This window comes from Elephas maximus, chromosome 6 (genome assembly GCF_024166365.1).
Source record: "Elephas maximus indicus isolate mEleMax1 chromosome 6, mEleMax1 primary haplotype, whole genome shotgun sequence".
In the NCBI taxonomy this organism is placed as follows: domain Eukaryota; kingdom Metazoa; phylum Chordata; class Mammalia; order Proboscidea; family Elephantidae; genus Elephas; species Elephas maximus.
Window position 1 is genome coordinate 10,273,694 of NC_064824.1, and position 24,713 is coordinate 10,298,406.

Consider the following 24,713-nt stretch of genomic DNA (forward strand, 5'->3'; position numbering starts at 1 on the left):
CTGTCCCTGTTGTTATTGTTGTGTGCCACTGAGTCAATTCTGACTCCTTAGGACCCTATATGGCTGAGTAGAACTGCCCTCTAGGGGTTCCTAGGCAGTACGTAATCTTTATGAGAACAGATTGCCAGATCTTTTCTCCTGTGGAGTAGTAGGTAGATTTGAACCTCCAACCTTTCAGTTAACAGCTGACCGCTTAATCATTGTGCCACCACGGCTTCTTATACTCTCCCTATTATTCCAAAGATAGTCATGGGATATTGGAGAACAAACTGTCTCTTTGCGTCTCCTGTTAAGCAGCTTGTAGAGAGCCTGTCTAGACAGGAATCTCAAGGACAGCTGACCTGCTTTCTTGTGGTGCAAGGGGGCCAGTCCAGTGTGATCTCAACAGTCCAGTTAAGATCATATACACATAGAACTGCCTTCCCCGTCCGCGTGCTGGGTGTTGGTGTGAAATTTACTTAAAGAAAGACAAGGAGGAACCTGAGCAGTGAAATCTAAATCATTGTGCTTGGCCGAAGCAAGGAGTCAAAACAAGAAAAAAGAGGAGAAAGAAAACATAGATGGAAGAAAGAGGAAGGAAGGGAAGAGGCAAATCTTAATTTTAATTCTTCTTTGCCCTTTACTAGGTATATGACCCGGTGCAAGTCAGTTCCTTAAAGGAAAAAGGGGCAGGAAAACACTAGCCTCATAAAACTCTTGTTTTTAGCAGGAATATTCAAGGCCCTGCTGTATGAGAAACCCACCTACATATTGGCTAACACCTACATTATTGGTTTCCTTCTTTTCTGCTTGAAGAAAGTTCCAACTGTTAAGTGTTAATCCTATTGGTGAGCAAAAACCTGGAGATCTGTGTCTATAGTTCACAGTATAGTGTAGATGAGACCTTCTGATCATTTTCTAAAATTTTCCATTGAGAGAGTGGGCAGGCAGAGAAACAAGTGTGCATAGAACTTGGGTCTTAGAGAACAGGAAGCTTCACTTGAGATTGCTAAAATCATACTTCCCAACTTGTTGGTTTTTCTTCGCGTGGGTCCTGTTTATTCTACAGTGGTCAAGACAAATCAGAGCCCGGTGGCCCTGCACCTAAGTGATTCAGTTTATTGGGCAGAAAGTCCTTTACCCGTTTTCCGTTCAGATGAGTGTCGAGAGAGAATGTGGAGGGAATCTGCCCTGATATGTTTGGAAAAAGTAAAGGGTAAGTTAGGAAAGGTTCTCTTGATTTTTTTCAAACATCTTCAAAAATATCGCTCTGGGTTGGCAACTGAATTTGTTTAGCATTGTTTATGCTCCAGGAACGTTAACACATATCAGCAATTGCTTCCAACTCTGTACAGAAAGAAGGAGTGTAAACAAAAATAACAATGGTTATATACCAAGAACCCAAACCCAACACCTTCATAATGAACCTGTGGGACAGGGCAGAATTGCCCCCTAGGGTTTCCAAGGAGTGGCTGGTAGATTCAAACTGCTGACCTTTTGGTTAGTAGCCAAGCTCTTAACCACCGTGCCACCATAACCATTAATTTATATTTTTTTCCTCAATAGATAAAAAAAAAAACTAAGCATTTTATACATTAATAAAAAATACAGACTGTGAATTGGGGATATGAACTACCTGCTACTTAGAAACTCATCCAGGCTTACAAAAGTCACTCCATCCTACTTTCCCTATCACTGAATAACACACCTAGGAACTACCACATGCATCACATGGGATCCAGAAGCAGCCTGCCCTTCCTCTAATCCCAGTGCTCCATGCAGAAGTGATAGGCTAGCTGTTTCTACACTCAGCACTTAACTCATTTGCTGTTTTTTTCCTTGGTTCTCTCCACTGTTTGACTTGCATTCATGTCTTCTTTCCCAGTGAACCTTAAACCCCCTTAAGGCATAGGCCATGCGTCACTCATCTTATGCTTCAGAGCCCCTATTTTTCTGCCTGTGGAATGAGAGGATGGCCTGTGGAGAACTTGGTGAAGAACTGGGAACTTCTCTTGCTTTGAGTTTTGGTGATGATGGCATTGGTATTCATACTGGGCTGAGTTTTGGACTGGTGAGAGAAGGTGGAGATATCTGATGGTCTTGATGATACACTGAGCAATTATCACTCACAAAAAGCATAAATGGATGTATCCATACACAAGGAAAAAATAGTTGTGAGAATGATGGAAAAGCACACTAAAGAAAAGGCTTCTTTCTGAAAGAAAACTCAATATGGGGGAAGTTTCTCTACAGATTCTTGAGTTATAAATTGTTGTTGTTGTTGTTAGGTGCGGTCAAGTTGGTTCTGACTCATAGTGACCCAATGCACAACAGAATGAAGCACTGCCCGGTCCTGCGCCATCCTTACAATCATTGTTATGCTTGAGCTCATTGTTGCAGCCACTGTGTCAGTCCACCTCGTTGAGGGTCTTCCTCTTCTCCGCTGACCCTGTACTCTGCCAAGCATGATGTCCTTCTCCAGAGAATGATCCCTCCTACAACATGTCCAAAGTATGTAAGACACAGTCTCGCCATCCTTGCTTCTAAGGAGCATTCTGTTTGTACTTCTTCCAAGACAGATTTGTTTGTTCTTCTGGCAGTCCATGGTATATTCAGTATTCTTCACCAGCACCACAATTCAAAGGCATCAATTTTTCTTTGATCTTCTTTATTCATTGCCCAGCTTTCACATGCATATGATGTGATTGAAAATACCATGGCTTGGGTCAGGTTCACCTTAATCTTCAAGATGACATCTTTGTTCTTCAACACTTTAAAGAGGCCCTTTGCAGCAGATTTACCCAATGCAATGCAATGCATCTTTTGATTTCTTGACTGCTACTTCCATGGCTGTTGATTGTAGGTCCAAGTAAAATGAAAGCCTTGACAACTTCAATCTTCTCTCCGTTTATCATGATGTTGCTCATTGTTCCAGTTGTGAGGATTTTTGTTTTCTTTATGTTGAGGTGTAATCCATACTGAAGGCTGTGGTCTTTGATCTTCGTTGGTAAGTGCTTCAAGTCCTCTTCACTTTCGGCAAGCAAGGTTGTGTCATCTGCATAACGCAGGTTGTTAATGAGTCTTCTGCCAATCCTAACGCCCCGTTCTTCTTCATATAGTCCAGCTTCTCTTATTATTTATTCAGCATACAGATTAAATAGGTACGGTGAAAGAATACAACCCTGACACACACCTTTCCTGACTTTTAACCAATCAGTATCCCCTTGCTCTGTCTGAACAACTGCCTCTTGAGCTATGTGAAGGTTCCTCATGAGCACAATTAAGTGTTCTGGAATTCCCATTCTTCACAGTGTTATCCATAGTTTGTTATGATCCTCACAGACGAATGCCTTTGCAGAGTCAATAAAACACAGGTAAACATCCTTCTGGTATTCTCTGCTTTCAGCCAGGATCCATCTGACATCAGCAATCATATCCCTGGTTCCACGTCCTCTTCTGAAAACAGCCTGAATTTCTGGCAGTTCTCTGTTGATATACTGCTGCAGCTGTTTTTGAATGATCTTCAGCAAAATTTTGCTTGCGTGTGAGAATAATGATATTGTTGTATAATTTCCACATTTGGTTGGATCATCTTTCTTGGGAATAGGCATACATATGGATCTCTTCCAGTCAGTTGTCCAGGAAGCTGTCTTCCATATTTCTTGGCTTGGACGAGTGAGCACCTCCAGTGCTGCATCCATTTGTTGAAACATCTCAATTGATATTCCATCAATTCTTGGAGACTTTTTGTTTTTCTCCAATGCCTTCAGAGCAGCTTGGACTTCTTTCTTCAGTAACATGACTTCCTGATCCTATGATACCTCTTGAATGGTTGAACATCGACTAATTATTTTTTTGGTATAATAACTCTGTGTATTTCTTCCATCTTCTTTTGATGCTTCCTGCATCATTTTTTAATATTTTCCCCATAGAATCCTTCACTATTGCACCTCGAGGCTTGAATTTTTTCTTCAGTTCTTTCAGCTTCGGAAACACCGAGCATGTTCTTCCCTTTGGTTTTCCATTTCCAGCTCTTTGCACATGTCATTATAATACTTTGTCTTCTCGAGCCGCCCTTTGAAATCTTCTCTTCAATTGTTTTACTTCATCAATTCTTTCGTTTGCTTTAGCTGCTCAACGTTCGAGAGCAAGTTGCAGAGTCTCCCCCGACATCCATCTTGGTCTTTTCTTTCTTTCCTGTCTTTTCAGTGACCTCTTGCTTTCTTCATGTATGGTGTCCTTGATGTCATTCCACAACTCGTCCGGTCTTCAATTGCTAGTGTTCAAGGCGTCAAATCTATTCTTCAGATGGTCTCTAAAGTCAGGTGGGATATACTCAAGGTCATATTTTTGCTCTCGCGGACTTGCTCTGATTTTCTTTAGTTTCAACTTGAACTTGCATATGAACAATTGACGGTCTGTTCCACAGTCGGCCCCTGGCCTTGTTCTGACTGATGATATTGAGCTTTTCCATTGTCTCTTCCCACAGATGTAGTCAATTTGATTTCTGTGTGTTCCATCCGGTGAGGTCCATGTGTATAGTCGCCATTTATGTTGGTGAGAGAAGGTATTTGCAATGAAGAAGTTGTTGGTCTTGCAAAATTCTATCATTTGATCTCCAGCATTGTTTCTATCACCAAAGCCGTATTTTCCAACTGCTTATCTTTCCTCTTTGTTTCCAACTTTCGCATTAAAATCACCAGTAATTATCAGTGCATCTTGATTGTGTGTTTGATCAATTTCAGACTGTAGCAGCTGATAAAAATCTTCTATTTCCTCATCTCTGGCCCTAGTGGTTGGTGCGTATATTTGAATAATAGTCGTATTAACTGGTTTTCCTTGTAGGCTTATGGATATTATCCTATCACCGACAGCATTGTACTTCAGGATAAATCTTGAAATGTTCTTTTTGAGGATGAATGCAACACCATTCCTCTTCAAGTTGTCATTCCCAGCGTAGTAGACTATATGATTGTCTGATTCAAAATGGCCAATACTAGTCCATTTCAGTTCACTGATGCCTAGGATATCGATGTTTATGTTTAATTTAAATACCAACTCCTTCCTATTTGTTTATCTTCTATGATTTTATTTTTTAAGTTTATTTTATTTTTTATGTTGTTGTTGAGAATATACACAGCAGGACATATGCCAATTCAACTATTTCTATATGTACAATTCAGTAACGTTGATTACATTATTTCAGTTGCGCAACCATTCTCATCCTCCTTTTCCTAGTGGTTCCTCTCCCATTAATGTAAATTCACTGACCACTGTTTCCTATATAGTTCTTGGCTTGCTGTTGTCCATTTGATCCTGTAGAGATAGATCTTAAAAAAAGCACCATGTGCAAGACAGACATTCTTTACCCGTTAAGCTAAACTATTGTTTGGTTTTCAGAAGACTTCAGGGGATATTTTTGGTTAAAGGTTTAAAATTTAAAGATTATCTCAGGGCAATAATTTCAGGTGTTCATTCAGCCCCCATGGCTTCAAAAGTCTAGAGTCCACAAGAATTTGAGATTCTCTTCTGCATTTTTCCCCTTTTGATCAGCATTCATCTACAGAATTTTTTTCTATCAAAATGTCCATTAATGGTAGCAGGGCACCATATAGTTCTGGCATCATGGCAAAGAAAGTAGTTGTTCATGGAGGCAATTACCTCACGTTCCATTTCCTCCTTCTATTCCTGACTCTTCTTTCTCTGTTGCTCCAGGCGAATGGAGGCCAATTTTTATACCTTGAATGGCTGTTCACAGGCTTTTAAGACCCCGTGCACTACGCAATAAACTAGGAGGCAGAACGGAAGCACTGAACACCTTATTAGTACAATTACCTGGGACATCCCGTGACACCATGATCCTAAACCTCCAAACCAAGGAACCAAATCCCATGAGGTGTTCCATCGTACATAAGCAGACTCAGCAGCTACTCCTTTTATTTTTTTGTCATCGATGTAAATATATCCATCAGAAAACTTCTGTCAATTTGACTATTTACAGGTGTACAACTTACTGACAATAATTATCAATTATAATTGATATAATTAATTACATTAATAGGCTGTGCAAACCTACCTTTAATCAATGTGATTTTTCCATCACAGTACTTCATAAGCAATAATACTCCCTTTTCCTCTCCCTCTGCCCCTTGTAATCACTGATAACTTTAGTCTCTATACATTTGCTTGTTCTTATCTTTTTATAAAGGATCCCTGTTGATACAGTGGTTAAGCACTCAGTGGTTAAGCACTCAGCTGCAAGTCTGTGGTTGGAACCCACCAGCTTCTCTGTGGCAGTCTGCTTCCATAAAGATTACATCCTCTGAAACCCTGTGGGGCAGATCTACTCTGTCTTATAGGGTCACTATGAGCCAGAATCAACTTGATGGCAATGGATTGTCTTTTTACATAGTTGAGATAATACAATCTTTGTTCTTTTGTGATCAACTTATTTCACTCAGCATTATGTCCTCAAGCTCCATCCACATTGTAGCATACGTTAAGATTTCATTTCTCTTACCGGCTGAGTAGTATTTCATCGTATGCGTGTGCTGCATTTTGTTTATTCGCTCATCCTTTTATGGACATTTAGGTTGTTTCAACATTTTGGCTATTGTGAATAGTGCTACAATGAATATTGGTGTACAAGTCTCTGTCTCTGCTTTCAAGTCTTTTGCGTATACACCTAAGATTGGAATTACCGAGTCATATGGTACTTCCATTTTTAGTTTTATTGAGGACCAGCCACACTGTTTTCTACAACTATCCCATTTTGCATTCCAACCAGCAATGGATAAGTGTCCCAATTTTTCCCCACATCCTTGCCAACATTAGTTATCTTCTGTTTTTTTTTTTTTTTTTTTTTTATATCTTAGCAATTCTAGTGGGAATGAAATGGTTATCTCATTGTGGTTTTGATTTTCACCTTTCTGATGGCTAATGACAGCATATTTTTGTGTGTTTGGTGGCCATTTGAATGTCCTCTTTGGAAAATGTCTATTCAAGTCCTTTGTCCTTTTTATGATTGGGATATTTGTCTTTTTGTTATTAAGTTGTCAAAGTTTAATATATATTTTTGTTGTTAGATTCTTGTAGTATATACGGTTTCCAAAAATATTACTCATCCAATAGCTTGTTTTTTTCTTTTCTTTTTTAGGTAAAGTCTTTTGATGAACAAAACTTTAAAAAATTTTTATCAGGCCCCATTTATTTATTTTGTCTTTTGCTGATCATGCTTTTATTATATTAGATGATCTATTACTAAAAGTGAGCCTTGACAGCTTTATCCCCGAGTTTTCTTCTAAGAATTTTATGGTTTTAGTTTGCACATTTAGGTCTTTAATCTATTTTGAATTTGTTTTTGTGTATGGTGTGATGCATGGATCCTGTTATGGATTGAATTGTGACCCCTCAAAATACCTGTCAACTTGGCTAGGCCATGATTCTCAGTATTGTATGATTGTCCACCATTTTTCCTATGTGTTGTAAATTCTGCCTCTATGATGTTAACGTGGTAGGATTAAGGGTACTTATGTTAATAAAGCAGGACTCAATCTACATGATTAGATTGTGTCTTAAATCAATCTCTTTTGAGATATTAAAGAGAGAAGCAAGCAGAGAGATGGTAGACCTCATACCACCAAGAAAGTAGTGCCAAGGGCAGAGTGTGTCCTTTGGACATGGGGTCCCTGTGCTGAGAAGCTCCTAGTCCATAAGAAGATAGTTGACAAGGGCCTTCCACTAGAGCCAACAGAGAGAGAAAGCCTTCCCCTGGAGCAGAGACCCTGAATTTGGACTGCTAGCCTACTAGACTGTGATAGAATAAACTTTTGTTTGTTAGAGCCACCCACTAATGGTATTTTTGTTATAGCAGCACTAGATAACTAAGATAGATCCTGTTTCATTTTTCTGTATGTGGAAATCCAACTGTCACAATATCTTTTATTGAAGAGATTCTTCTTTCCCCTTTGAATGGATTAGCACCCTTGACAAAAATCAGTTGTCTAATAGACATCTGGATTTATTTCCAGACTCTCAATTCTATTCCATTGTTATATGTTTCTATCATTATACCAGCACCAGGTTGTTTTGATTACTGTAGCTGTATTAAAACAAAACAAAAAACTGTTGCAATCAAGTAGATTCCAAGTCATAGTGACCCTATAGGACAGGGTAGAACTGCCCCAGAATGTTTCCAAGGAGCGGCTGGTGAATTCGAACTGCTGATCTTTTGGTTAGCAGCCTATCTGTAAACCCCTGAGCCACCAGTATAATATTTTAAAATCAGGAACTGTGAGCCCTCCTCCTTTGTTCTTCTGCTTCAACATTGCTTTCACTATTCGGGGTCTCTTACCATTCCATATAAAGTTGAGGGTTTCCATTTCTTTAAAGAAGGCTGTTAGAATTTTTGTCAGGATTAAATTGAAGCTATAGATTGCTTTTGGTAGTATTGACATCTTAACAACAACAACAACAAGAACAATCCATGGGCACAGAACATCTTTCCGTTTATTTAAGCCTTCTTTAATCTCTTTCATCAGTGTTTTGTAATTTTCATTGTATAAGTCCTTCACATTCATGGTTAGATTTATTCCTAAGTATTTTATTCTCTTAGATGCTATTGTAAATGGAATTGTTTCCTTAATTTCCCTTTCAGATTTCTCATTGCTCGTGTATAGAACTCCAACTGATTTTTGATTGTTGACCTTGTACCTGCAACTTTGCTCAAATCAAAGTGGCGGTGTATTTAGAGCTCTTTGTCAGGCTTGTGCTCAGTGTGACTCCTGCAGCTCTTACAAGGGAAGAGGCAGCAGTGGGAAGATGATGGTTCCTTTATCTGTGTGCCAGCATCACCAGAGTTGAGCTGAGGCTCAGCACTCCCCAGCTCTTTTCTTCATGTAGGAAAATTTAACGGGCAAAAGGCTGGTTGCGAGCAACCTCAGTGTAGAATAAATGTACAGCAGAGGACAATTTCATAAAACTGTATATTTAAGGTAACCCTATTGCCATCAAGTCAATTCTGACTCAAAACAACCCTATAGGACAGAGTAGAACTTCCCCATAGAGTTTCCAAGGAGCATATGGTAGATTAGAACTGCAGTCCTTTTGGTCAGCAGTTATAGGTCTTAACGACTACGCTACTAGGGTTTCCATATTTAAACTAAAGAAACTAAAACACTAATCCACTTTTCACAGAATTAATTCCAACTCATGGCGTCCCATGTGAGTCAGAGTAGAACTGTGCTTCATAGGATTTTCAGTGGCTGATTGTTCAGCAGTAGTTTGCCAGGCCTTTTTTCTGAGGTGTCTCGTGGTAGACTTGAACTGCCAAATTTTTGGTTAGCAGATGACCGCGTTAACCATTTGCATCATCTCCCGTAATCCATTGCCATTGAGTCAATTCTGACTCATAACAACCCTATAGGACAGAGTAGAACTCCCTGGTTTCCAGGGAGTGGCTGGTGGATTAAAACTGCCAACATTTTGAGTAGCAGCCTGAGGTCTTAACCACTACTCCACCAAGGCCCCAAACTTATGAGTTATATATTCACATCCTAGAGGGAGGAGAGGCAGGAAAAGACTCAGAAAAGTAGGGCGGAAAACTGGGACCAGGACTCTAAAGGGGAGAACAGGACCTGAGGACAGGAACTGAGAGAGTGCCTAGAGGCCAACTGCGTGTAGAGATAGTTATGAAGAAATCCACTGGAGACGTTATATGTCTTACATTTTTGTTTGCCTGAAAGGGCACTGGGTTGACTTCTGTTTCAGCCACCAATATAACCTGTACATTTCTCTCAGAGAGTTATCATGGGAGAAGCCAAATAAAGATTCCACTCATTCACTTGGCATGATTTAGTACCTGAGTTAGCTTTTCAGAAACCTTGCCAATATTAGCTTTGTATGCAGATACTTCTGAACTGAGTGGTGCCCCGGGACTCAGCAGAGATAATGCTATTAAATCACCTAGCAGTGTCCTCTGTCTCTCTATGAAAGGCGGGGATGGCGATATGGCTTTCAGATGCCCTCTTCTGGGTAAACAACTGATTTTTTCAGAGTACGGCAAAAAAAGGGTAAGGTCACAGTTAGGGTGGCAGCTGTGGGACAAGGTGATTTATGTCCGCCTCTCCAACCACATGTGAGTATCTGCCTCCATGGTGAAGGGTAAATATGGATGGAGGGAGACATATGATTGGAAATAAGACTGGAGGAATAGGACAAAAGATAGAAAGTACCCACTGAGACACATAATCAGGGAAGAGGACATAGATGGAGGACTGAGGAGAAAGGTAGTGTTTATAGACTCCATGCCCTGACCCTTTCCAGCCACGTGACCTTGTACCCAATCCGCTGGCTTCTCTGAGCGTTAGCCTCATCGTTCTTAAATAAGACATCCAAAAGGTTCTTGTGGCTGTATTCTGATCCATTAGCCATTTGAGAAGCCTCTTATTTCCTTCCATCTCCTCCACTCCTCCATGTGGGTTGACTTTTCCATTTCTAAATTGTTAAGAACTACAGTAAAAACCCCATGTGACTGTCACTCAGATAAAAAGAAGGTTATTGCTTTTTCAAAACAGAATAGAATTACAGCCAGAGTAAAAATGCTGGCTTCCATTAAGTACTGTCTGACATCCTGTTGGCTCGTCTGTCCTCCTCAATACTCACTATCCCTGCCTACTGGTCTGGATCCACCTCTTCCCTTGTGCACAGTCAGATAAAGGCTTAGAAGTTTAATTTCTGCTAGTTGGTGAAATCAAAAATCTCAGCATTCTACTCTGCCAGTTGCAAGAAGTCCTTTCATACTAATACTGTTTTTGATAATTGGAGGCTGGCATGATAAGATCACCACAAACTCTTAGCACATAGCTTGTTTGAACTGTTCTCTAGATGTGAAAAAAGTGAAGGGCTTGTGACAACAGTTCCTGGCTGAACACAAACAGTCATCAAGAAACGGGGTTTATGAGATTGCCCTGGTGGCCCTAACCAGGAATCACAGAGGCCTTGGTATCATCCGGCTGGCTGGAGAGGTCCTCAGAAGCCATATTACGTGGAAGGTTTCTGCCTTTTATCTCAAGCTGTTCACTTACTCCTGTCCTGGTGTTGGGAAATTTATTGTTTCCCTGGAGTCTGAGCCTGTCTACCAGAGGGAAGAGCAAGGTATCTTAGTCATACTGAGCACTCAGTAAAGGTCAAGCTTGTATGTGATAAATGCTGATACAGAGCTTTCTGAGGAAAATGGTCCAGAAAGGTTTTCTATCAGCCAAACTTGGTTATATTTCTTGTTCTTTATCAGCAAGTAACAGCAGCATGAACCCACATACATGCATATAAGCCGCAGTCTTTGAGAGCCAACTTGCCAGCCCAGGGGCTGTGCTCATTCATCACTATGTTCTCATAGCCTGACTGCAATACCTGCCCATCGCTGACAACAAAATGTTTGATGATTGAGCAATTGATGGTTAACCCCCAAAACCAAACCCACTGCCGTCGAGTCGATTCCGACTCATAGCGACCCTTATAAGACAGAGTAGAACTATCCTGTAGAGTTTCCAAGGAGTGTCTGGTGGATTCAAACTGCCAACCTTTTGGTTAGCAGCTGTAGCTCTTAAACACTATGCCACCAGGGTTTTCTTGATGGTTAATGATACTGTTTATTTTCACTACCAAGATTTCATTAAAGTTCTGTTAAGCTCTCGGAAGTTTCCATATTCCTTGTGCCCACATTAAAAAGGCAAAAAAGAAGGCTGCATTTTTCTCTCAAAACAGCAGTGAAAATGAAGCTTCTGATGGTGCTGAGAAGTACCTGAGCATGAAAAAAGGTATTACTATTAGCATTGTTATAACTACTAAAATGAATATACATTGTTCAAACTATACAAGTAACATGTTTATTTTAGCGTATTTGTTAATTAGCAAAAAAATAAAAAGTGGAAAATAGGAAACACCTTTAAGCACAGACTAATAATGAGTATTACCATTATCCTGTCACGTATGGCTTTTACTTTGCTGTGATTTTACATGCTCTCTGGTGGTGTAGTGGTTAAGTGCTACGGTTGTTAACCAAAAGGTGGGCAGTTCAAATCCACCAGGTGCTCCTTGTAAACTCTATAGGCAGTTCTACTCTGTCCTGTAGGATCCCTATGAGTCAGGGTCAACTTGATAGCAGTGGACTTTCAGGAAACCCTGGTGGTGTAGTGGTTAAGTGCTACAGCTTCTGACCAAGAGGTCGGCAGCTCAAATCTTCCAGGTGCTCCTTGGAAACTCTATGGGGCAGTTCTACTCTGTCCTATAGGGTCGCTATGAGTCGGAATCGACTTGACAGAAGAGGGTTTATATACATAAGGACTCCTGGTGGTATAATAGTTAAGTACCTGGCTGCTAACCAGAAGACTGACAGCTCTAACCCATCCAGCAGCTCTAAGGGATAAGACCTGGTGATCTGCTTCCATAAAGATTCCAGTCAAGTAAACCCTAGGGGGGAGCTCCACTCTGTCACATGAGGTTGTTATGGTTTGGAATCGACAGCACCCAACAAAAGCAATATTTTCATAATTACATACATAGTAATATATAATACATTTTTATAGGCCCATATGTGTGTTTGTATCAGTTGATATATCATCAACTGATTTCTACATGTGCACACATATGCGTGTGCATGGATCTCCAAGACGTAAATTTCCATCTTTATATTTTAGTATCCTGATTTTGTATACCTGGTGGCATAATGGATAAGAGCTTGGTCGCTAACCACAAGATCAGCAGTTCAAATCCACCAGCTGCTCCTTGGAAACCCTATGGGTCAGTTCTACTCTGTTCTATGTATAGGTCACTATGAGGTGGAATCCACTAGATAGCAACGAGTTTGGGTTTTTTTGGTATATTGTGACATTTTCCCCATGCCGTTATATAAACCCAGTGCCTTCGAGTCGATTCCGATTCATAGCGACCGTATATGCCATTATGTAGTCCTCAAAAAAGTGGTTCAGAAATGTATGCTAGTTGAACAACCCTTGAGGTTGAACATACTTGTGTCCACTTGTGGGTTTTGTCTCCCAGCTCCATTTCCAGGATCTCTCTTTTCTTTTCCAATCCTTTATTGCTCCCCACATCCCCTGGTCTAAAAGGGTGATTGCATCTGCCAGCATAGGTACCCCTAGACTTCAATCCCCTCAAAACATAGCCAATGGCCAATGAATGGGGCCAGTACTCCTTGCTTAACATTTCTTGGGGGACATGAATTAATTTCTTTCTCTGATTTAGAGGGAATAACAGCACCATTTACTGATTTTGAGGATGAAATGGCTACTATACATGTTTCCTTGAAGTAGAAAGCTCAGAGCTCTGAAGAGACCTTCCTCTTAGGGGTAAAGGTTTTGTGAATGCTAAGCCAGAAGCCTGACCTCTCAAGTCTAGGAAACAGAAGGTAGTCCATCTTGTTCAAGAACGACTGCTAGACTTTTCTCTCAGAGAGTGAGGAAAAGATACTGTTGTTAGCTGACATCAAGTCGGTCTCTGACTCATGGGGTTTTCATTGGCTGATTTTCAGAAGTAGATCACCAGGCCTTCCTTCTTAGTCTGTCAGTCTGGAAGCTCGGCTGAAACCTGTTCAGTACCGTGGCAATACTCAAGCCTCCACTTACGAATGGGTAGTGGCTGCACTGAGGTGCACTGGCTGGGAATCAAACTGGGATCTCCTGCATGGTAGGCAAGAATTCTACCAGTGAACCACCGCTGCTGCCATAGAGGTGGCTCTGGATTCAAATCCTACCTCTTCCACGTGAGAGTTGTAGATCTGAGCATATGATTTTTTCCTTTTCTATATGCTGTTTGATTTTCCCTTCTGTAAAAAGTGGACAAAATCCCTATTTATGTTGATGTTTGGGGAGAAAAATAAGCATAGGAGCAGTGCCTGGCACACTGTGAATGCTTCATAAATGCTTGTTGGTGTGTACACTCACATGCATGCACCTTAGAACCTCACTACAGTGAGACATTTGGGGTATTTGGGGTCGCTATGAGCTGGAATCGACTCGACAGCACTGGGTTTGGTTTTGTTTTGGTTTTTATTACCTTACAGTATGTTTTATGAGCTGGAATCGACTCGACAGCACTGGGTTTGGTTTTGTTTTGGTTTTTATTACCTTACAGTATGTCTCTCCAATGACCAGATTAAATTCCTTCCTACATTTTATCTCAGCTTTATTTATTTATTTATTTTTGTTCCTCTTTTTTGGCATCTATTCCTGCCACCACCTGTGGTATTGTGTATGCTGACCATTTATTTTTCCTTTGGTGATGTGATGTTTCCCTTCCAATTGATTAGCACTCTCACCCAACTCAGGCATCTGCCAAGTTATAAAATCAATTATTTTATTATTTCTTTGTGTCCATTCTCTTCATCTTTTATGAGTGTTGCTTTCCACTAGATCTTATCCAAGTTCTTGATGTTATCATTGAGTTGCTAGGACTGCAAACTGAACTAAGCCGTCTAACTCTATTCTGACCAAAGAAACAAACAGACAAAACAAACAAGCCAGTTGCCATTGAGTTGATTTCTAACACACCGTGACCCCATGTGTCGCAGAGCAGAACAGTGCTCCATGGGGGTTCTCTGAGCTGTGATCTTTTGGCAGCAGACTGCCATGACTTTCTTCTGAGGTGCCTAGGGCTGGACTCAAACTTCCAACCTTTCTCTTAGTAGTCGAAGGCTTAATTGTTCATGCCACCCAGGGATTCCAATTGGACCACAATTTGGGAATCAATTGGTGGTTCCCATATGCTGATATCTCTCATAGTTATACCAATACCTTGTTTAGTGTTGCAGTTTTATATGTTCTTGAAAACACCTAATTACTTGTGTTCTAACATCCTCAAGTCCAGTTCAATTTTAGCCCCTCTGAGGCAATACTCATTTTCCATCATGGGTTTGAAAATGTTCTTGTTTGGTGGCTGTGGTCGTTGATTTTTTTTTTAACTCCTGAGAAGAAGGCTGACTTTTAAGCTTTCTAGATTTTTCCTTCTTGAACTGTGATAGCTTCTTCATTATCATACAATTTATATAACCTGAAAATAGATGTCAGAGGCAGTAGTTTAAATAAGAAGTGTGAATGAAAGATGCTAAAACTCAGAGATTTCCCAGGAAAAACTCTCTGTTGTCTCTTCTTTCCCTGGTTTGCACGTACATACGCCTTTAACTCTTGTCAGCTATTGGCACTGTACACACTACGAGGTCAGCTTTCCTTAGAGGAACCTGTGCAGGTTTTCCTTTCTTCCTCTTCTTCTTTTTTAAATCTCAAAACAAAGAAGTTAAAGAGTTTCTTAGAGTGATTGCATTGTTGTCAGAAGCTGCATTTTATAAAACCAGGAGTAATCAACATTTAAGATGCTGCTGCTGTCTTTAATTATATGAATGCCAGTCTGCAAATCTCATGGAGCAGAAGGCACGAGGGGGAGAGGGGTATTCCAATACACTCAAAGACAAATGAACTTCCAAATACTAAAATCCAAACCTTGTGGCTTTACCAGAATTAATAGGATTTTGATGCATTCCTGATAGGTTTGACTTTTAGATTTCAGTAGCTTGGCCCCATGCCTGCGCTTGGTGCTGTTCATCCGCTTATTTCTCTCTCCAAGGACAAGGTTATTTCGGAATACATATTTTATGTTTCCACCAAAGCCAGGGAGAGCTTCTCTGAAAAATAAACCCTTGGGACTTTTCCTTTTTTGCACAGTTGTGATTTGGATGGTCCACAGTGAATGGAAGAGATGAAAAGACAAGGTTTGAGAAACACTATGACTGTAAATATAAAAACAAAACAAAACAAAAGTTTGGCTTCTGGTCTGTTACCCATCAATTAATTTCATAAAGGAGTATACAAACAATGCATGAAAATACACAATGGTCTTTGACAGGACTTCAAAGAGGCTGCAGAGCTGAGATGATTTCCATCACAGAAAATCAATTTCCTGTAAATGGGGAAGAAGCAAAGATTTTAGTCTAACATCAGATATGATTCTCAAGAGTCTATTTTCTGGTTGTTTTCTGGAAGCACTCTATGGAAATTTGAAATAGATATTTGTTCCATCATTTAATTTCTCTTTTTTTCTTTCCATTATGATCAGTGATATTAAAGCTAATATTTTCTGTATATTTTAGACCCAGTTTTGTTCCAACAAAGCATTTGATACAGTTAAAAAGATAAATATTGGGTGCTCCCTGTCTACAATCTGAGCATAAATGCTGGTGAGAGAAGAAGAACAGATAAAGCTTCAGTAATAAATCCAAGTCATCCCCCTTCAACTCTGGCTGGCAGGAACCAAAAGCCTAAATTCTTACAAATGGAAAATAAAATGGGAGATGTAGAAATATTTAGATAAGGTTAAAATTGCATATAAATTCAAGATATGAGTTTTATTACCACTCATTATGTCTAGTTCCAACGATTGATAGAAATCATTTAAAGAATTATGATACTGCTTGCTAATATAGTACCTGAAAACTGGCAGTTAGGAAATGTTTCCGTTTCCTCAGTTCTGGATTTCAGGAAATGAAAATTGTCCCCTGGATAATTCAGGCTTTTCTGTGTAAGTTACAGGAAATCTCCTCCTGTGCCAGCTCCTTTCTTCTCATTGTTCAGGCTGAATGGTCCCTCAGCTACATTTATATGCCTTTCTTTGCCTTTAGAATCATTGTGCCTGGTTAAAAAAAAAAAAAAAAACAGCATCCCCTGGAAAAGAGCTGGGTCAGGGACACCCACGAACCCTATGAATTCGCCTTTGAAGGGGAGCTTGAGAGAAGTTAGAACTTTTCATCTGGCAAGGTCTACTCATTTAGACTAAGGCATTAACACAAAACAGAACCAGGTCTTTTCAACTTTTTAATGCGATTTTATATTTAATTTCATTTAAATGTTAATTTTATGTTTACCTTGAATTACATACTTAATATTAGGTCTTTCACAAAACTCTTGCTATTTCTTTGAATAAACACTACAATTAGCATAATATCTTGCTTTTGAGGTTCCAAAATACTTGTAGAATGAATTAAGATGAAGCATGTAAGATTTCTTGTATTCCTAAGAATTATTTTATTATGTTTCAGAGTGAAAATTTTATTTTGCTGTAGTTCCTTCCCTCGTACTTAATCAAGCTGTGGCAATACAGGATTCTTTCTGGAAGATTGAGCAACATGAAAATATTCTAGGACTACATGTTATCTGGGGCCCTGTTGGTGCAGTGGTAAAGAGATGGGCTGGTAACCAAAACATCAGCAGTTCAAATCCACTAGCTGATCCTTGAAAGTCCTATGGGGCAGTTCTACTCTGTCCTTTAGGGTCGCTATGAGTTGGAATTGGCTCAACGGCAACAAGCTTGTTTTTTTTTTAATATATATATGTTATCTCTGTGCAAATAAGGGGTGCTTGGGTGGTGCAAATGGTTAATGGGCTCACTTCTTTTTGAAAGGTTGTCAGTTGCAGTCCACCCAGAAGCACCTTGAAATTAAGGCCTGGCAACCTCCTTCTGAAACATCAGCCGTTGACAACCCTTTGAAGCACAGTTCTGCTGTGACACACATGGGGTCTCCATGAATTAGAGTTGATTCAATGGCAACTAGATTTGGTTTTATATGCAAATAAACATACTCAGTGTTTCTTTTTCTTTTGTTCTTTCATCCTCTCTTTCTAGCTACCTAGCTGCCTCTCCCCCAATGTATTTTCTTTCTATATACCAAATAAAGCTCTTTGATCCAGCAAACAGGTCAGGTGGGAAAAGGAGCCAGTGAATTAGATGAAAAGAGTCCTGGACTAAGCCTGAGGGCCTGAGGCCAAGCCCTGGCTCTGCTTTCCCCTCTCTGTGTGTTATTAGAAAAGTCACCTCATTTTTCTTGCTATATTGCTTCTGTATCTGGCAAATTAAAGTCAAACACCTCCTGCCTTTATCATAGGCTGGTTATGAGGATCAAATAAAATTATTGATGCAGTCTAAGAAGTAGAAATTGTTCTGTATTTAAAAGATAACATTATTTATATACATTTGATAATAGTAATAGCTATGTGATAGAACTATACTTACCAAACAGGGTAGGCTTCTCTTTCTACCCCTTCCATCCCAATTTAATCAGTAACTATTCCTGGCTCTGAGATATTTTGAGTTTCAAAGCTGACCAAGGGGCTGAAGGGCATTTAATGATTACAAATTGTATTAGAAAGAAAAGCATTCAAATAGCTAAGCATAGTTCAGACTTGACTCAGTAGGTTTGTCTATAATTTAGAAAAATCAGCATTAACATCAAGCCTTTCTAAATATGATTTTCCTCCAAAAGGATCAGACACCAGAGCACACTTCTAGTCATTGAATTAATTCAATTCCTCCATTGTGATAGAAAACTAGGTTTGGATCTGTTACTCATCTGAGGACATATTATTTATCATTTATAAGAACATTATTTATCAACACTAGAAGTCACTCTCATGTTCCCTTTAAAGGAAGTATGAAAAGGTAATTATGAAAAACAATTATGTCGTCTTCAGTAGGTGATATTATAGGTAAAACTGTGACAGGTATCTCAATTTAATTCTCAAAATATTTTTAACAGGAAGATACTATTACCCGAATTTTGCAGATAAAAAACAGACTCAGGGACATGAAGCTGCTTGGCAATGCTCACAGAGCTGGCCTGAATGAGGATCGGACCCCAGGTTTCTTTGCCTGCCGAATGCATCCTCTTTGTCTCCGTTATCTCTAGAAAGATTGATGTTGGTATCAATCAAGTCAAGTGTGTTGACCTCAGCACAGTGAAGGTCCAGAAGTCACGTCATAGCTGACCATTCCTGGAATTCATCTTTTCATCTCATCCCTCCTGTTCATTCACCTTCTTATGGGACTGTGCATTTTTACTTAAGTATTTGGCAGTTACTTAAAACTGGGTCCACTGAAATCCCTTCATGTTTTTACAGGTACCAACCATCTGCCACACAGCATTAAATCCACATTTTTGCCTTTTAGTGTTTCTCTGTCTCCAAAGTATTAAACTTTTTCTCCATTAATCTTCTGCCTACGTCATTAGTACTAATAAAGTACTCAGAAGCTTTCTTCATTTTGTTTTATACCAGCCAATTTGACACTTCCAAATATTTTATGGAAGCTCTGCATTTGAGTAGGATTTTTGTTATTCATTCTCATACACTGTTTATTCACTTTTGTATTAATAGCCCTGTAATATTTGGCTAAGACATTACTTCTACCAGAAAGTCTTTTTGATCACCAGTATGATTTAGATTTGTCTTCCCTATGGTCATTGATTCCTGTGTCCATACCACCTAGCATAGTGATGGGCATTTAACAAACATTTCACTAGTGAAAGAATAAGTGAACAATGCAATGAATGAATGTGATGTGTGTCTGTGAAGAAGGGTTGCCTAAGCCTTCTCCCTTTCTCTGATCCATGATAACTTTGAAATGTTGGATGGCTTTACATCTCAACTATTTTCAATAAATAGTAGAAATATCTCTTTTCCTTTGAAATACATTCAAGCCTCACGGAACATTGAAAATGAAATGTACACTCAATGCATTGTAAGCCGGTAGAATCAATTGGTATTGAATTTATGTCATTGGGCTTGTGCTGGGCAGAATAACTTTCTTTAAGAAACCATCACCCATTGCCTTAATCAATCCAGTCAAATAGTAAATCACATCAATCCTTTCTCATTTGGCAAATGTATAAAACACAGCTGATGTATTTCATTGCAGCCCCCATGTGGTCTCTTTTTAATTTTTACTTTAGGAAAGGTTATAATGAGGTTGACTTAATTTATTCATACATTAATTCAACACTCATTTTTTAAATGTCAGGTACAAGGAACTTCTTAAGGGGCTGGGGGGAAAAGATGAATGATATCATCCACCTCCTCAAGGTGTTCATAATCAAGATGAGGAGACAAATAAATGCTTAGAAAATTATAACAGAGTCTGTTATTAGGTCTATAACAGATAGGTGCCTAGGGTTTTATGATAAAGATCAGAAGGGAAAACCACTCAAACCAGGGAATTTGAAGGATTCCAGAGGAATGTTTGCATTTACTAATGAGTCAGTAGTTGCTGCTTGGGGTAGGGTGTGTGTGCAGGGGGTGGCAGGAGGTTGAGAAAGCACTGGAGGGGGAAACAGCGCCATGTTCAAAGATATGTAGGCAAAACTCTGTGTTAGATTAGAACTGTGCTCCACAGTGTTTCTCATTCTTGATATTCTGGAAGTAGGTCGCCAGGCCTTTCTTCTGTGGTGCCTCTGGGTGAAATCAAACCTCCAAATTTTTGATTAGCAGTCCAGCATGTCATTAACCATTTACACCGCCAAGGGACCCCACCTTAGCTCCCCATTAAACTAATCTTTGTTCTTCAAAGCCAAGTTGAAGCTCTGTATTTCCTACCAAGATCCTCACTGCCCGTTCTCTTCCCTCTCTGCCACTCAGGACTCCTATTGGGCTGGTTGTAGGCATTGCCAAGTCCAGCACAAGGCTGCTCTTTGTAGCCTGATCTAATTGGGTTGTGCATTTATATACACCAACTAGATTGAATGCTGTCAAAGGTGAAAGCACATTAATATATATATAATTATATATTATATATTACTATATATATATAGGAAACCCTGGTGAAGTAGCAGTTAAGAGCTAAGGCTGCTAACCAAAAGGCTGGCAGTTTGAATCCACCAGGTGCTTCTTGGAAACCATATGGAACAGGTCTACCCTGTCCTATAGGGTCACTAATAGTTGGAATTGACTTAATGGCAACAGGTTTTTTGTTTTTATTCATGTGTGTATACATGTATATATATATACACACACACATATATATATATATATTCACACATATATATATAGTATAAACCCCCAGTATAGAAGAGTGATTTTCATCTTTTAGTGTTAACTTGAGATTTGAGTCCTCTGGAGGACTTACAGCTTGCTGGGCCCATGCTCAGGTTTTCTGATCCAGTTCATCTTACATGGGGCCTGAGAATTTGCAGTTTGTGTATATGTAAGATTATATGTCCAAATGTATGTACATGCATATACAGGCAGTCCCCAGATTGAGTGAGTTCCATTCCTAAATCTATCTTTAAGTCAAATTTGTACTTAAGTTGGAACGATTAGATACAGTTTGTACCTAATGTCAGTTGGTCAAATGTTTGTCTTAGTATATACACAGTGTACATTTCTATGCATAAAAAGCATAAAAGAAATACTTCCAGATACACTAAAACGTCTCTAACATAATAATACAGTAAAAATAGCAATAATGTTTTCATGTGCGTTGCAAAGTAGTGCCCATTTGTTATCATGAGCCACCGTACGTACCTCGAATTTTTGATATAACGGGCTTATGGGATTGCTTCGCAACTGTGGGCTGTGCGTAAGTCAGACATTTGTAACTTGGCAACTGCCTGTATACATGTAGATGCATGTTTGTATATAAAAATATAATTATGTGTGTATTTCTAGGGATTATATTCAGTGTATATCCATGTGGGTATTATCAATGTGTCTTTCCCTTCTACGACCAAGTCCTTATTAACATCAACACCATATTTCATGTTAAACTTATCATCAGAAGCAGCGGTTGTTTTCTAACCTGCGGGGGGAGATGTCTTCATGCTGATCCTGTATAACTGTATTAGTTGGGTGATTTTTTCAGTTTCCCTTTTCACACACAGAAGTGCCAAATGAAACAAGCTTCACGTTCCTTCAGAAGCACCCCGGTCTCCCTGTAAAGTCAAATTTCAGTCGTTTCACTTCTTTGCCTACCTCAGTAAGAAATAGTGCAATTTTTTCTGCATTCAACTGGCAAAATCAATGAAAATGCAGAGTAAACTCAATACGTTGTGTGCTCCTGAGTCATATCTCCCCCCTCTGCAGGTTGTATCCACTTTCTTCAGAAGTAAACCTTGCCTGTGGAGAAGGAAGAAATGGAAACCGCATGTTTCAGGCCCAACACTCAGGTGGGCTGAGATTGAAACATGAGAGATGCAACCAAGTTTACCAAATTGTATGGGTCACTCATAATGTCTTTTCTCAGACCCTCATTCCACCTACCCTGCCCTGGAGTTTTCAAACACAAGGGAAATAAAAGAAAATTAACATAGGAAAAGAAAAGGAAGGGGAAGGAATTTAATATGCATCATTTTTACCTCATGATTATTACTTTGCAATAAGTATTATTCTTATTGAGTCACTATGGTAGCTAAGGTTCAGAGTTCTTTAGGAACATATTCAGGGACTCCCAACTTAAAAAATAGAAGAGCCAGAATTAGAACTAAGGTCTGCCTGATTGCAAAGTTTGATCCAGAAACTTAGATCAGTGCTTTCCTAAAATCACCTGCGGGGAAGAGTTAGATAATGAATCAAAGTCCCTGGAAATTTTACCAAAAGACATGTAGGTGTGACGGAGATGGGGGGCGGTAGGAGTGGACCTAGTCAGCTTGTGCGCTGTGAAGCACAAACATAGATTTGAGATATGAGGCATGAGAGGGAATGAATAAGTGCTGAGCCATCAACATCAACATCCTTTAAATGCGGATTGGTGATTTGCCCAACTAGGAACCTCCTTGGTGTAAAGTCTGAGGTTCACGTGCTTTGTGTCCATAGCTTTAATCGTGGCATTTGGCCCGTGGTAAATTCGAACAAACACTTGTTGAATTAATTGCCCTGTTTGAGTTGGGGCTGCTTAATTTAATCTTCCCCTTCCATTTCACTAATGCCTGAAATTCTTTCAACAGAGGATAAGCCTTTATTTTAGAATCTGAGATAAGGTTAAACGCAAATACTGCAGAGAGAGTGGGAACGTATTGACTCAGCAATGAAGGCATAAATAATCCAAGGCAGATCATCTTCTAGGATTATGGTTTATCAGAGAGGTGGAGAAGGTCACTGAGGATCTGACCAGGAGGTGAGGAAGGGCACAGAAATGAGAGAATCCAGTGGTGACAGGCAAACGTGCTGATCTCACCAGCTTCCAGGCATCTAGTCTTTTGAGCAGACTTTCCACAGAGGAAAGGCATGGGGTGGCTTTTGGAGCTGGGAGACCTGTGCATGGCAGCCTCTCTTCCCAGGTGTATTGCTCTTAAACCATCTCACATGACTCAGTGTGGAAAACAGGAGATCCCGAAGACAGGCAAAACAGCTAAACCTGTTTTTCAAAGCCAGCCTGTTTATAATGTGGACCATGGGTGATTATGAAGAACGAGATTAATCATGGCCTGGAGGATTTTCTATCTGAGTGTCTTAATCCTGCCCTAGATAAGTGAACCTACGTTCATCTATAATTAAATTTCAGCATTTTGGAGATTAAGGCTTTTGCAAGATCTTCAGCATTTCCTTCTACCAAGCAAAGCAAACTGAAATTAACAACTTGTACGGAAAACAAAGTCTAATTGTGGGAATTCTCTAGATAATTAGGAATTGTTATTTTTATGTTTCATTCCTTCTGTGCAATAAATGTTTATTGTGCATCTGTGTCAGTCATTCTTTCAGATGTTAGAGAGACCGCAGTAAAAAAAAAAAAAAAAAAGTCCTTGACCTCATAGAGATGATATTCTAGTGGAGGAAAAGAAACCTATAAATATATATAATACACTCTATGGTTCATCTGGTTGAAAAGTGTCATGGGGTCTCCTCCTAGGCCTTCCTAACTGGAGTCACTTGAGCAGCCACTGCTGAACTTTTGATGCTGAAGGCCCTGCAGCTTGGCCCGGTCCCTGCACACCCGCTCTGTGATTCACTAGGCCAGTGACCCTCCACGGACTGCTTAACCACCCTGAGCCTCATTTTCTGCCATTCCAGTATCATGGCTATAGTGTCTACTTTGAAAATTGCTGTGACTTTTATAGGAGATAATCTATATAAAAAACTTAAACCTAGCTATTCATAAGAAGAGCCTTCATTAACCTTGAGTAACGTAATATTATCACCAAGTGTAGCTCAGATTAACCAAGGAGAAAAAAAAATCCTTTTATCTAGGGAGATTGTTTTTGTTTTGTTTTGTTTGTGCTTAATAGACTAGACAGAGATCTACATTTTAAGAGTTGGCAGGACTTTTGTCATTAGAGTGCTAATAACCCATTGCTGGATGTTAATTTTGACTCATATCGACCTTATGCAACAGAGTAGAACTGTCCTATAGGACTTCCAAGGCTGTAATCTTTACAGAAGTAGATCACCATGTGTTCTCCCACAGGGTAGCCGGTGGTTTTGAACTCCTGACCTTTAGTTAGCAGATGAGTGTTTAACCACTGGGCCACAAGGGCTTCTCTAGGGTGCTAATAAGTTCCAAAATACCTTGTAGGGTCTCAGGATTGTTATTCTAAATGTATTAATAACAAAAACACAATCCAAACCAGTTGCGATTCCAGCTAATGATTACCCCGTGTATTGCAGAGTAAAACTGCTCCACAGGGTTTTCATGGTTGTGACCTTTCAGAAGCAGATTGCCAGGACTTTCTTCTAAGGCACCCCTGGGTGGGTAGGAACAGCCAAGCTTTACAGTTAATAGCCCAATGCTTAGCCATTTGTGCCACTCAGGAACCCCTTCAGTGGTAACAAGTTCATCTAAAGGATGAGGTTGGGGAGGATCAGGAGACTGAGCTGCCCTTAGCCCATGGCCTCAGAAAGACAGCATCAGTGTAAAACAGGCACACCTGGCTTTTCACCTGTCTTCCCTGCTGTCTTTGAACATGGCTTCTA

The 24,713-nt window shown here is 39.7% G+C and overlaps 1 protein-coding gene across 1 annotated transcript in view; it reads left to right on the forward strand.

Moving 5' to 3' along the window:
- Window positions 1-24,713, forward strand: part of CNTNAP5 (contactin associated protein family member 5) — a 1,201,383-nt gene that overhangs the window by 162,926 nt on the left and 1,013,744 nt on the right. The window lies entirely within an intron of this gene.